The 16,062-nt window shown below is 35.0% G+C and overlaps 1 pseudogene; it reads left to right on the top strand.

The window, feature by feature from the left end:
- Positions 1–2,772: 2,772 nt before the first annotated feature.
- LOC140532285 (neo-calmodulin pseudogene) lies at positions 2,773–11,198 on the top strand (annotated as a pseudogene).
- Positions 11,199–16,062: the final 4,864 nt, after the last annotated feature.

The following is a 16,062-nucleotide window of genomic DNA, read 5'->3' as shown; positions in this document are numbered from 1 at the left end:
ATATTGAAGTCTTTCAATGTATCCCTATTAGGGGGATTTAAACATGGGACAAGAGTGTAACAGCCTTATATAATAATTACATTCTTTTAGAACTTTGGTACTCTGCCTCAATTTATATTTATATCTATCTCTAACTAACCCATAGATTTTTTGTGTTTAGGTCAAAATTAGGTTGAAATTTGGGTAAAGAAGTAGAATAGTACATTATTACCTATATTCAAAAAGATAAAAGAACTGGGGGAAGTAGAGAAAAGAGCAAACATTTGCCAGTCTATAAGAAGGTGGTTCCAACAGTGATATCAGCTTTTGCTGCAAGATGTGTATAAGGACAGCGGTTCTCTATTTTTTTTTTCTATTACAGCTCATTCTATTTCTTTCTTTTTGTAATTCTGATTATCTGTTGGCCACTATTCTTTCTGGGTGAGCTCTGGATCATCTATTTTTTCTTTTCAAAAAACAAAATAAAAAACTCAAAGAACTTTTCATTTTGAGTTGATTTTCTATTTTATGTATCGTGCACAGTGTTTAAGTTTTTTAAGTCTGCTTTTTTGGGGAATTTTCTTCACGAATGAGAATGGGACCTCTTGAAAGAAAAATATGATTGGAGGGGTCCAGTAACTAGTTCAAATATAGGAGATTCAATTTAAAACAATCATTTATTAGTATCATAAGGAAGACTGACATATTGGTGATTGCAGTTTCAGTTTGTTAGATGCTGATTGGGATTTAAAGTTTGATTAGAATACATAGCCTATTAGCAACATTCTGCCATACTTAATATAGATATGTAAAACACATCACTGGAAGAGGGAGGGATAGAGAAAGAGGGGAATAAACCAAGGAAGCGAAGGGAAATGTTTGGAATGCAACTGATGAGAATCACAGTAAGAAAACAATCCTTGTTCAAGGGTAGGATTCATGGGAAATTAGCCAAATACTTTCACAATTCCTAAAGGAGAACATCCAGACATTTAACTGTAGGATTGAGTTGGCCATTATGACAAGATGTCAAGTATCTCTTATCCAGGGATAATAAGTTGATGTCACTGTCTGCTTTTCATTGTCCTTGCATGATTTAACTGTTATGTTTTCAACTAAAGCATAATTAAAAAAAAAAACACCAAGAATGGAATACTCAAATATATTTATAGAATTCTCAATATTGTATTAATCAGAAAAGAGAAAAAAGAACAGGGTTATTTTTATGTTTTTGTGTTTAAATGTATTTTATGTTCAATATATTCCTAAATAAAGGTCTTCTTTAAGGGTGATTCTGAACTTGTAATTTCATCAGTAAAGGAAAGTACTTGTGTGGAAAGAAACAGAAATAGACAATGGGTATACTATTGTTCAGCATAGCACGTTCACTGAGATAAGACACCTTGGGCCCAGGCTCAGCATCTTCCATCTGTTCCAAATCACCCACTTCTCTGTGTACCAGCACAAGGTATCTTTCAATTCCTGTTGCCAGCCCAGTCAGATCCATGGAAAGGCAAAGAGGCAAGAGATTGTAATGCCAGAGTTCAAATTCAACCTAAGGCAGTTACTAGCTTTGTGACAGTAAGCAGGTCACTTATGTTTGCCATGGGAATAACAGTATCCCCTTTGCCTTAGGCCGAATTTGAACTCTGGTGCTCAAATTTGACTAGAGGCTCAATGCTCTATCTACTTCACCACGTACCTGCAAAAATGAAAACACATACAAGCTCAAAAGTCTGGATTTTAAATGCTTCTAAAATCTGACTCTCACCTTTTTAGACCTATTTTGCATTATTTTTCTTCAATTACTTTCTATTTCAGCCAAACTGTCATACTAGTTTTAAGTAGAATCTGGCATTCCAATGTCTTGCCTCTTTGTCTTCCCATGGACCACATGATCTGTGCATGGAAGGCACTTCCTTCTCTTGGTGTCTTCTATGTTCTCAAATAACTTTGTATTTATTAACTCTGTGTATATGATGTATTCATGAAAGTAAGATGCAGACTCTTAGAACACTGCCTCTATTTAGCTTTGAGGTTTCTAGACCTTAATAACACCCAATCCAAAGCTTGGCACACTTCCATTTTCCTCTCAGAAAGTCAATCTTTATTAAAAAGAATAAAGTAGGGAAGGAAATGGTCCAGAAAAGACAACTAACAAGTTGCAAAAAGATATTACAGGCAGTGTTCCACACACCATAGCCCTTCCTCTCTGCAAAATATATGGGGGTTTATGGGGATTGATATGCTGGTTTCTCACATCTCTTCTTGGGGCCAAGGTTGGCCAACGTAATTACATAGTATTCAGTTTTAATTGCTGGGTTGTTGTTGTTCAATCTACAATATTTTAATCCCTGTTTTCCAATAGCTTTTACTTCGTTGTTTTCATCAGTTCATATAGATTTTCCTATGATGCTCTTTATTATATTCATTAAAGCCAAAAATTTCCCTGATAGTGTTAACTATTCCCCAATTGAAGGATACAGTAGACTTTTTAATTTTTTAAGCAAAATCGGTAAATCAACCAGCAAGCATTTATTAAACATGCACTATATGTGAAGAACTGTGCTAAACATTGTAGATACAAAAATAGAAACGAAACAGTCCCTGCCCCCACAAAAGCTTACATTCTACCCAGAGAAACCACATAAAGGCACCAAAAAAAAGTATATTCAAAACACATACAAGGTGAATGTGAGGGATGGGAGGAAATAGATCTAACAATAATTCACACGGTTATAATACTGTGTGATCACAACACATTTACATGTCACTGAACTTAGTATTCACAAAATGCAAGTGAGGCAAATAGCAGAAACATTATTCTTTGCATTTTACCGAAGAGAATCTAATGTTCCGAAGGGTAAGTATCACAACCATGTGTCACCAAAGATTAAAATGGACTTAAACGCAGTTATCTGATATGAGCAAGTATGAGGTGTCTTTCCATCGGTCTGCTCTCTTTTTTTCTATAATGCATTCTCACTATTTATGAAGAGGAAGAAGCTCTCTTAGAGGCTAATTGTTAAAAGACATATTTTTCCCCAGAAAAATAGCCAGTGATTTTACTTTAAATCCATCTATATATAGGCATTCACAAATTCAGAGTCCCACATTATGAGCTGAGAACATGATTCTTTTCTCCAATCCATTTAAAAATATCCTCCTTTATTTGAGATGGCCCTAGAGAGATTTACTTTCTTGAATTTACAAGCTCCTAGAATCTATGAGTTTAACACTGGAAGCAGGAGAGAGCCTTAATTACATACTGTCTTTCTGGCCACTGCGGAAATAACATGAGTTCTCTGGTTAAAGGTAAAAGAGAGTGATATAATGTTCAAACTAACCTATACAACTTCATCACTGCTCTCTTTCATGATCATCTTGAAGCTAGCTGTGTTTGTAATTAGACCTTATGTTTGAAAGCCAGAAAAAGGTTCCAATGGAAAGTGTTTTATCATACTCCAGCTTTGCTTCTACAACTTTAGAAAAATTCAATTATTTCTCCCCGGCTCTGTCAGAGAAACATTTGGCAACTGATTAAAACAATTCTTAAAGCAAATTATAGCACTGTCAGAAAACAGGAAATCAGTGTCAAAACACAGGGACATTTCTATGCAAAGTGTCTTACAAGAGCCTTAACACAGAAGATTTCTGTCTGCCTATTATATTAGTTTCATTAATTTGGTCCACATCAAGAGAGGGGAAAAAAAGGAACTTTTCAATATATTTGCCATTTGAAATAAAACATTCCCCAATGAATAATGTCCCAAAGATAACCAAAGAAATGTGGAGAAATTTTATGTTTTAATTTTATCCCAGCTTACTCAACACTGTAAAAATCTATGTACAGGTTTATAGCCACAGAGATCCCCAAATAACTACATTTTCTGCAGTAAAGCTAAATCTATAAAAATGCAGTCACTACTCACATGTATATGCCATTAATACACAGATTTTATATACTGCCTGCTGGGTCTAGCCAAACATAACAACAATATATAATAGATTCTTGGAACATGAAAGGAAAAAAAATGACCTATCAGAGACAACATACCGTGCTGTGTTTCATGGAATTTGCCCTGATTTTAGTTCTACTAAGATGATACTTGTACTTTGAAGAAATCATGTGACCGATTTTCCTTCCTCCAAGTTTAGCATACTGGTACACTTCTCATGGAATGCGACAGAATTGGAATGCACCTGCTAGACATTCAGATAATATTTTCTCTAAGTGCAAGTTCAACTTGTTAACATATTTCCTATCACTTGTCAAAAAACAAACATTGGAATGGTTCCTTCAGAATCTTCAACCATGTAACTATCAGTTAACTTTCTGTGAATGAATGTATTTTCATTGAGGTTTTGTGAAATCAGGCCAGAAAAACATTTTTATTGAGCACAGAGGGTGTGCTTAGTGGCAAGCAATGTGTTTGTATAAACATATACTATATATCTGCATATATAGAACTTTAATATGTAAACATAGTTTATATAGTATGGACATATGTGTGATACAGACATATGTGCACATGTATATATACACGTACATATACATATACATATATATATGTCTCTCCCTTTTCCACTCCATTTCCATTGTCTATTATTCCCTGTATCTAGCAATGTCTTTCAATCTCTATCTTCTTTCTCTCTCATCTATCCTTGTCTGCTGCATCCCTCCCTACCTCCCAATAAAATCATTTACTTGAGGTCAAGAACTTCTTTTGTTTTACCTTTGCATCCTCAGAGCCTGGTATATTCCTTTGCAAGTAGTAGGTATTTTATGAATTAAATTGATTTCTGAAATACATGCAGAGACTTTTAGGGAGGATTTTAATTTCATTTAATGTACATGCATGGGAAAACCTTAATAGTCTTCAATGAAAAAATATGGTTAAAAGCAAAGTTATAACAAAAGTAAGGACAGTAGGGCTTTTTTCCATTTAGGGGTATTTGGAGGTCTTAATATATTCCAAGCTGAACTCCCTTCAAGTTCCTCTAAAGCCTAATCTCCCACAGCAGTAACAGAGGGCTTGGAACATTAAAACACCCTCAGGCCTGCCATCTTTCCCTAAAGGCAGTCCTTAAGCAGTAAAGAAATAATATCTTCTATATGTTTCTTCCTCATGGAACTAAACTCATGATTAACCTTGCAAACCATCATCTCTACTGGCCATTGGTTAAAAAAAATATCACGAGCCAAAACTGTTTCTTTGATTTTGATGCTTAATTGAGGCAAACATCATGGTACTCAAATGAATGGGTTTGGAGTCAGGAAGACTTGGATTCAAATCCTAGTTAAAACATATTAACTGTGATGCCCTGGATAAGTCATAACCACACTCTACCTCAATTTCTTCATCTATATAACAAGAGAGTTGGATTCCATGGCTTCTAAAATCTTCTCTACCGCTATATCTATGATCCCATGATCTCTAACCTACATGTATAACTAACCAATCATTTATCATACTTTAAAAGCACAAATGAGTATTCTAAATAGAGCATTTTTTGTTTGCCATTTGCTACCCAAGAATGATTCTTAATGATCTAACAGCCACACTGGCTTATTTACAGGTCAAAGAATACAGTTGACCCCTGAAGGCTCCCAAAATTGGCTTGACAGGAAGGAAACTCTGATTTCCATTAAGACAACTACTGATACTTTTATAATATTCTTTTGTGAGTTCTAAAATATCTTCTCGGAGAGGCAGCATGTTGTAGCACAAAAAGGGCTAGTCTTGAAGTCTGGAAGACCAGGGTTAAAATGTTGCTACGGGCACTTATTGGTAGAATGACCACAGGGAAATTTTCTTAATTACTCAGGGACCCCAAGCAATTCTGTAAGCCTCCAAGTTGGTCATCTACATCAATGAAGATGTGGGCAGTTTCCAAGACAGCAGTTTTCCACAGAGGTACAGATCTGCCCAAACCCTTAAAGAAAGCAAAAAAAAAAAAAAACAAAATACTAAACTAAAGAAACACAAACCTTCCCTAGTGTTGAGTTTCTCCCTCTATTCTATAGGTTTCTATGAAAACAAACTATGATATAGGTCTTTGCAGTGTAATTCTTAAAGTCCTAGAGTAATTACTTGGTTCATCTAATCTAGATGAAAAGGGCTTTTGGTGATTGATCTCTATAGTCCAAGGTAGCCTACAGAGCCTACTTTCAGGCATTTTGGAAGATGATCTGGGATAGACAGTTTTTTTTTCTATCCTGAGAGGGACTAGACTCAGTAAGGGTAGGGAAACTGCAGCCTCCATGCCACATGTGGCCCTCTGGGTCCCCAAGTGTGACCCTTTGACTGAATCCAAACTTCACAGAACAATCCTTCCTTTAAGGGCATTTGTTCTGTGGCATTTGGATTCAGTCAAGTTCTTAAAGTCTGGATGCAGTTAAAAGGTGAAGACCTAGAGGCCACATGTGACCTCAAGGCCACAAGTTCCCCACCCCTGGACTAAAGATATTGTGAGCTGGAGAAGAATGCTGGGGACTGACCCTATGAACTGGAGTAGTTGGTTTTGGCTGCTGCAGTGCTGATTGCAATCATTCAGTGATTCAACAAGCATTTATAAAGTGCCTACTATGTGCCAGGAAATGTGTTAATCTCTAATGATAATAATAGCTAGCATTTATATAATGTTTAGTATTTGCTAAGCATAAGCTCTACAAAGAAAAATGGAGGAAAGCATTTCCTGTTCTCAAGGGGTTCACAGTAGAGTATGGATTTTCAGCAAGCAAATCTCAACAGCAGCCATGGACTACAGGCAGGAAATCCTGGTGTTGAGGAGCCCTAGATACCACAGTACTCTCCATTTTCAGTGGCTGCAATGGGATACTGTTCACTGATTTTCCATTTAGGAGAATAGGTACCATCAAGTGAAGTATCATATTCCCTTCCCTCCCCAGCCTGCGTACTCAAGGAAGGCAAAAGCTTATTTCAAAGCATATGAGATTGCTGTCACTTTTCTAATTTTGGCCTACAGTGGTTTACTTTTGTTGGTGAAATCAGTTAGATCATTCTAAGTTATTGATGTGTGTGTGTGAGTGTGTGTGTGTGTGTATGTGTGTGTGTGTAAATGCTCTGAAGGGAGAAAGTATTTCAGTATTGCTCTTACTCCCTAGAACTGTGGACACAACTTTGAGCTTGATATCCCATGTTACAAGATATCCCATATCTGGCTGGAGGTTCAGATAAACTGAGCTACAATCTTATGATTTTGATTAATTATTATTTTTTTTAAAACAAACTTCCTAAAGGTCATAACTAACCTAGATGCAGGGTTTCCATTTTGTCTCTCAGAGTAAAACAAACCATAGAACAATTTTACTGTCATGAGATCCCTATTTTGTCTGTCCCCCTCCCATTCAGTGTGCTGAGAAAGCTTTCTGCACCTCTTTGTCCAGGGTGATGACTTCTGGAAAGACAAAGAGGATGGCAGCCCTGGTGGGCTAGGACAACATTTCATAGTAGGAGGGCAGAAGAAATAGTGAATATGGTACTTTTTTCCCTTTTAACCTCACGTCCTCCTTCAAGCCCATAACTTAACAGGCAAAGAAGCTTTACAAAAATACATAGCAAATTCTAGAAGACAAAGGGAGATGAGGTCAAATTTGATGTATAACATTGATCAAATTGATGCCCCTCCCCCCAAAAATCAGCCTTTTCCTTTTGTTCTATCATGTGTGCTTCTCAATCTCTCTTTCTTCCCTTACACCCCCCCCTACATGAATCAGAGTTTTCCTTTGGTTACATAGCATCCTAAAACTGATATTTCTTGAATTTGTTTAGTGGTGTTCTTAACTTGGTATCTGCAAAGATGTTTTGTTGTTGATATAGAGACATAGATAATTGCATTTAAATAAAATGAATTTCCTTTGTAATTTTTGAAGTTTTATTTTACGCACCTAAACCATTAATGAGAGGTGTCCCTAGGCTTCACAGACTACCCTATCAATAAAGAAAGAAAGGAAATAATTCTGATTTGTAATTTTCTTGTTCAAATACCTTTTCCCAATACTTTGTGATTAAGATAATAAAGGCAGTTTTGAGACAAAATATAGAACCAATATTACTGGAACCTTGGAGAGTCATTTCTTTTTTGCTTCACGAGATAGAGTGGGATGAATATATACTGAAGAGCAAGGTAAGGTTCTCAGACTTGTTGGGTTCACCCAGCTAGGTGTGAAAAGGCCCAAGTGCTTATGGGCATTCCAGGGGTAACAGTGATTTAAGAACCTTAGCAAACGTTAGTGGGAAACCATTTCTTTTCATCAAAGGCAAAGAAAAGAATCATAAGGGAATTATCAAGAAAATATACGTTATATCCAAATAGTGCCCCACATAAGTAAGTCAATTAAAAAAAGAAAGAATTATTATTAGGGAAAAATCATATAATCTTCAATTGGAAAGATGCATAATGGTAATCTAGTCCAACCAATCACCTGAAGTAGAAATCTCCACAGCATCTCTAATAAGTGTTAATTCAGACTGCATTGGAATACTACCAATGACAGGATGCTCATTTTCTAAAAAGGTTTTATGAACACTTATCAAATATGCTCTAGGCTACACTAAAGAAGTAACTAAATAAAGAAGTCCAAACTATTTTAAAGTTGTCAGACATGATATAAATAGATATAAATTATTTAAATTTTCATATATTTATAAAAATGTAAAAAAAAGAAATGAGAGAAATTCTGTTTACAATAATTACAGAATGTATAAAATACTCAAGTATATCTACCAAGAAGTGTATATGTGTGTTTGTGTGTATATATATATGTGTGTGTGTGTATGAACTATATAATTATAACAATAAAATGTCCTTTATGTAATAGAAACAAAAGTGAAAAAAGTGTTCATAAATAAGCCATGCCAATATAATAAAAAATGAAAATGCTATTTAATTTTTATATTCATTTTCTTTCAGGTATCAAATGCTTAGTGTATGTATGTAGAAAAATATAAAGAAATTCATCTGGAGAAAAAGATAAAAACATCTCAAGGGAACCAAATGAAGAAAACGGGGAGGATAAAGAAAGGGATCATAGTAGTATCTGATCTCAAATATTATAATAACCAATCAATAAATATTTGTTAACTACCTTCTATGTATCAGGAGACCAGTGTCACTGCATCAAAGAGTAGGTGTCAGGAGTAAGGTGTAAGAACACTGGAGAGATAGGTGGGGGCTAGGTTACAAAGAATTTTGAATCTGTAACTGAACATTTTGCATTTGGTCCTGGAGGTATTCCAGGGCTACTAGAGTTTATTTAGTTTGAGGCTGGGGAATGATGAGATCTGATCTGCATTAAAAAAAAAAAATCATTTCATTGTCTAAATAGAAGGTGCATTGGAGGAGAAATTTGAGGCAGGCGTACTCACTAGCAGCTACTATAATAATCAAGGTGGGAAGAGATGAGGGCTTGTACTAGAGTGTTTGTAGTGTCAAAGGAGAGAGAAGGGCAGGTATATGAGATGCTGCAAGGTGAAATTGACTGGGCTTGGCAACAGCTTGGATATGAGGGGTGAGATATAGTGAAGAGTCCAGGATGACTTCCAGACTTGGAGGACGGTGCTTCCCTCTACAGTAATAAGGGGGATAAAAGTGGGTGGGAGAGATGGGGGGGCTTAATGAGTTGTTCTAGATATCTTGAGTTTTAGATGTTTACAAGGGCATCTGTTTTGAAATGTCTGAAAAGCAGCTGAAGATATGAGAATGGAAGTGAGCAGAGAGATTGGGGCAGAACATGTTCATTTGAGGAAACTCAGAATAGAAATGGTAATTAAAAAAACAAAACAAAACAAAAAAACCTTGAAACTAAAAGTCTGGCCATCAAGTTAGAAAAGGCTAATCAAAGTATTGCATATAAATACTGTTGGAGACTGAAGGGAGCAGGAAAAAAATTATACTATAACAACTCTAGAATTTTATAACTTTGAAAGACAGAAGAACTCTGATCAATGTCTTGATCAACCACAAGTCCAAATGACAATGATGAAAAGGAGCACACCTGGTGAGAGTTAAAATGCTCAAAATGTGCAGAGTAAGAAAAAAATGATATGGCCAAAATAGCAATTTGTATTGTCTTAACTATGCATGTTTTCTTTTCTTTTTTTACAAGAATCATGTTTCCCTTGAGATAGTGACTTGAAATGAAGTTTGGAATGGGAAATTGGTGTGAGAGAAAATAAATACTTGTTAAGTGAAAAAATGCCTCTCTATACAAATACATCTGTACAATACACACACACAGACACTCAGACACACACACATATATCCACATGTGTGCATAGGTGTGGCTATGTGTATGTGTGCTCGTGTGAATAGATACATACATACACATAAATAAAAGGGACATTTTTAAATACTGATTGGACTAAAATAGGAGTTCTTAACCTAGTTTCTCTGAACTGTTTAATAATACTTTGATAATTATAGTTCTACATAATTGGTTTCTTTTATAATGTGGATACTATGTATTACAGACTTTAAAACATTATTTTAAGTAGACCATAGGCTCCAGCTGACTGCCAAGTCGTCCTGATTTAGAAAAAATAAGAATCTCTGAACTAGAACTCCTCCAACTCAGTTATTCTGGTGGAGGTGTTGGCTATAGAAGCAGCAGTAGGAAGAGCAGCCACAACAACCTTGCTATTCATCTCTGGTGTTTGAACTGCATCAGAATGGTGGTTACAATGCTAGTGCAGCAGCCTTCCCATGGAAGCAGAACAAACAGTCTGATTTTCTCCTTCCTTCTCTTGTCTCTCAGGCTTGGTCTCTGAGCAACCGACTAAAGATCTGATCACAGAATTTAAGGAATCCTTTGCACTATTTGACAAAGATAAAGATGGTACCATTGTGACTAAAGTTTTTGGAACTGCCCTAAGGTCATTGTGTCAAAATCCAACTAAAGGGGAATGATACGATAAAAGAGTAGATGTTGATTTTTTGTTTGTTTGTTTTTTAACCATGATGTCTAGAAAAAATGAAAGATACCCACAGTGAAGAAGGAATCCTTTAATTACTCCAGGTTTCTGACAAAGATAGCAGTGGTTACTTCAGTGCAGCAGAACGACTCTATGTATGAATGACAAGTTTAAGAGAAAAACTAACAGGAAGTAGTAGATGAAATGATCAGATAAGCAGATACTGATAGAAATGGACATATTAACTATGAACAATTCATATAAATGATTACTGCAAATTGAAGACCTCTCAGTTTTTTTATTGTTCTTGATGAATCCAGTTGAAAATTTTAACTTGCAAAAAATAAAATCAAATCATTTATTCATTCTATTTTGGTATAGCAAAACTGAATGGCAAAATACTTTCCATGCTTTTGTGAAGTACTTTTGTACTGCACACACATACACAGACACACACAGAGACACAATACACACAATCTGCATATATTGATCGGTGGTCCTGTCCCTAAAAGATGCATTTGCACATGAGTTTTACCATGTAAGTGCTTGTGTTACCTTCGATGATAAGAAAACAGTGAATTCCTTAGAGTTCCATTTGCTAAAGATTATTATAGTGTGTATACTGGTCATATTTTCATGCCTGCATGCCTGCAACTTTACAGTTCGGCACAGTCAGACATTTGGTTAAAGAAAATAAAAATGAATATGCTGATGTCAGTTATTTAGTTCATTCTGATAGCATAAATTGTCATAGTTCATTTATTTTTTTTAAGAAATACAAAAAAAGTCAAATTAGCTTTCCTCAATATGGTATGCAACAAAATACTTGAAGGATATTAAATTTCAAGATATATCTCTAATTGTGATTCTTCTGTACTAAAGTGTTCTCAAAACTCTAATGATGATCTGCAACTCTGTATGGTTTAGCTTTTGTTTCTATTGGTTGAGCATTGTCTACATCGAACTATAGAGAATTAGATGTCAGGCAATTACCATTCACAGAAAAATTTTGAAAAGAAACCTTAACTACGGGAGCATTTTGGAGTCTGTACTTTTAAAACCATCTATACTGTGGTTTGAAACTGGCAGAGTAAGCTATGGTCTTCAACACAAACATCAGCTTCACTGTTTAAGATACTGTAATTTTTTTTCCATAAAATGTTTTAAAGTTCTGTTTTTTTTTTAAAATAAAACTGACTTACAATTATTCTTGAACTAGAGAGATTCCTGAAGTCCTTTAGAATTCTGTGATTCTGTGAAGGCAACTCATTTTACTTTTCTATAGCTTGTAGAATGAATGCTAGATTTGGAACTTGGGATTTTTAGTCAAATCTCATTTCTGCCACCTGTGTGACCCTGGAAAAGTCATAGAAACCCTCATTAGTAAAATGAAGGGGTTAAGACTAAATGTCTTCTAGGATCACTTCCAGCATTTAATCTATGAACCTATGAAGTTTTTCTTTTTATTTAACTAAAATGTTTCCCTATGATTTCACTCATTAGAACTTCACAAAATAAGCCTAATATCTCTTCTAAATGACAGCATTTCCAATGTTTGGAGGCAGCCTTCTTGCCAAATTAGGCATTCTGCATAATACAGCCATAAAGTTTCTGATAAAAATCAGCTATGTCAAAGGAGGACTATAACTGCTGTGCTGACTAAGTATGAATGTACATAAAATCAATTTAATGGGCAAACTAAATAATTATAAAACTAGATTGATTGGATTAATTTTACCTATAAAAAGAGAATAGAGGAATGATTTTTAAACCACTCAGATCATATAGGAGACATTAAAAACATATATGCATACTAATCGAACTAAGAAGAATAAATAAGATGTATTTTATTTTAGATCACCCTAAAATGAGGCAGTTGCCATCATGATTTCAGATGAGTCATCAGTGATAGCAATAACAAAATGATGATATCAAGAAAAATAAAAATGAAGAATATGGTATGATTAATGGCACTACTGATGATGGAATAAACATATGTACATATATATAAATTATGAGTATGTATGCAGATATATGTGTATATTTGTATGCATGTATGTATATATACACACCTACATATATCCATAAATTCATAAAAGAAAATCTAGCAATAGAAAAAAGGGACCAATTATAAAATGGAAAGGGTAATTTAATATCGCACTTCCACACTAGATAGAAAGATCAGAAGGAAAAGAGAGATTTGAACAGATTGTTGGAATCAACAAATTTAACTGAACTTTGACAATATCTAGATGGTAATATTGAAGAGTATAGATATTGCTACGCACTCAAAATGATCATTGTCTAGTTTACAAAAAATTATAAACAAATATAAAAAGGCAAAATTAACAGACTTTTTTATGTCCACAGTACAAGAAAGTAATAATGGAATATTTGGGAACACTATAGATTCAAAAGACATGCATCAAAGAATAAACCAAATAAACAATAAGAAATCATATGAAAGATGGCTGGAGCACATTTGCAGGCATGAATGGATAGAAATAAAGTAAATAAAATCAAGACAACAGACAAGCGAGCCAACAAAATGTTGTTTATGATCATGTAAATTGAAAGAACAGGAAGCAACTGAAGGCGAAAGATGTGCAGTTATGAGGACCAAGCACTTAAGAGCAATTGAAAACTCTGAAAATGATCCTCCTTCCCTTCCTTTAAATAGTGGGGGACAGTGGATATGAACCACTGTATATGCGATTGGATTTGATTGATACGTCCATTAATTTTGCCAAACTCAATTGTTTTTATGTTTTCTTTTTTTTCATTATGATAGTTATGGGAATGGTTCCCTGGTAGTAAAAGAGAGAAGGAATATACCGTAAAATACATTGTGAGGTAAAAACAACCCTATCAGTATTTTCAAGACAATATTTCTAAACATGGGCACATTCATTTTGTACTTCAGGGGCTAAGTTATTTCATCTAAAAAAAGGAGAGGTTTTGTCAGTTGCCTCAGTTAGTGTAAATACTTCAGTTTTTTTTTTAATTAACTAGCTATCTTTTCATTTCTTTAAGTTTTAAAAATTATATTATTCTGAATATAATTAGTGGATTACCAATCTCTCATTGCACGTATAGGGAAGAATTGATGAGGGCCACTTTGCTATGGGTGAAATTGTTGTTCTTACTGGTGGTGATGATGTTTGTGATGAAGATGTGCTTTTTATGTATGAACTATGGAACTATGATTCTTTGGCTAGAGAACTTTTTTTTGAAGCTGGAGAGACTCCAGGTTCATGTCCTGGTTCTGATTAGATGACTAGCTGTGTGATAATTCACTTAAATGAGTTGCTGGATTAGAGCAGTAGATAGATTTTCCACACATATTTTTCTCTGCTTTATTTCTTTCTCCTGACTTCCCTACTTCCTAAGTCCTCCCTCTTCTCCCCCTTTTCACAAAACAGAAATATTTGGAGCAAGAAAGATTTTTTTTTCATTTACCATGGATAAATTTATTATTGTTGGAATTTACAGCTATACTTCCATTTATCCTGTATTTTGATTTAAATCATTACATGGTATAACTTATTAGGTACAGTAGGTTTCTGAGAAAATGCATGAGAAAATTGGACAATTTCTCATTATTCCCCTTTCCCTAGCTTTCACCTGGTCTCCCCTATCCACATACACACACACACACACACACACACACACACACACACGCATACATACACACACATCATGGAATCTGACATTCTTAGTTTGAAATTGTAGTTTTAGAAAAGGATTTCTTATAAAATACCAGGGTGAATTATTGCTCTCTCTCTCTCTCTCTCTCTCTCTCTCTCTCTCTCTCTCTCTCTCTCTCTCTCTCTCTCTCTCTCTCTCTCTCTCTCTCTCTCTCTCTCTCTCTCTCTCCCTCTCTCAACATATACATCTTTTGCCCAATACTGAAAACAAAGCATCTTCACTATGAAATAAGGTGAGCAAGCATCAGGTCTATCATCAAGATAATCATGAAAGTTTTACTTAATAGTTAATTGAATCTACCCAATGCTGTGTCATGGTGGCATACTCTTTATGTACTCAGATTCACTTTCACACCAGCAAAATTCTTAACGGTAGGCCCATAGCAATAAATATAATTTTGTTATTTCCCATGGGGTATATTGGATCTCATCAATCAATTGAGAAGTATGTATTAAGTGCCTACTGTGTCTGAAGGACTATGATAAAACAAGTCCAGAGAATGAAACAATCCTCATTTGAGATGACCTTCCTTATTTTCTGTTTCTGTATAATAAAGGGATTGGACTAGATATCTGTAAGGTCTTTTCTAAATTTAAATCTCTAAACGCTCAATAGAAAGCTTGTGCTGAATGAGCATAATATTCATCAGTTTTTTTCAATGAAAAGAAATTCAGTATTCCCAAGAACTTTTTAGTTTTCACACTCATTAATAGAAGAATTACAAGATGACAGACATCAATGCAATAGCATAATACCTAGATTTTTGGTTATTATTCTAACCACTGGCATTTCAACAGATTTGAGTTGACAGTGACTTATTTCAGCACCAATGTGAATAACTTATTTCCTTTACGTGTGTTATTTGCTATTAATTGTAGTTTAAAGAAAGATGTAAAGCGACTGACCAGAAGCAGCAGGCGGAGTAGCTCCAAGTCTCTCAGTTTATACAGTCAGGAAGACTGGGGAGAGCTTTGCTTCAATTGTTGAACAGCTTGCCAAGTAGTGCCTTGACTTCCCAGCTGTCACTGGTCAAAGACATACCTACTAGCTGTCAATCATAATCAGTTTTGCCTCTTAGCTGTCAAATAATTCTTCCCATCCCTGCAGTTCACATTCTGTCTGATGCTTGCTTTCTAACATAATCATAACTATCTCTGTAGCCAAAGCCCCTGCCACCAAAAGTGCCATTAGGCCTTTTTATGAGTAAAACACTGCTACACTTTCTCCTTACCTTTTTTGTTTCAGGTACATTTTCTCTTCGACTTTCCAAGTCTCATAATGGGGAGTAACCATTTGGTATTTTATTTGACCTCTCTCATAACCATTCTAGATGGCAATCAGAAGCACCCTTTGGATGGCTTGTCTAAGATACTACGATGCTCTCTTCTAGAAAGTTCCTCCATTCTGGACTATTATCTGTTTTTTTGGAAAATGGACT

Source organism: Notamacropus eugenii, chromosome 3, assembly GCF_028372415.1.
Source record: "Notamacropus eugenii isolate mMacEug1 chromosome 3, mMacEug1.pri_v2, whole genome shotgun sequence".
In the NCBI taxonomy this organism is placed as follows: domain Eukaryota; kingdom Metazoa; phylum Chordata; class Mammalia; order Diprotodontia; family Macropodidae; genus Notamacropus; species Notamacropus eugenii.
This window is presented reverse-complemented; position numbering and strand designations above follow the sequence as displayed.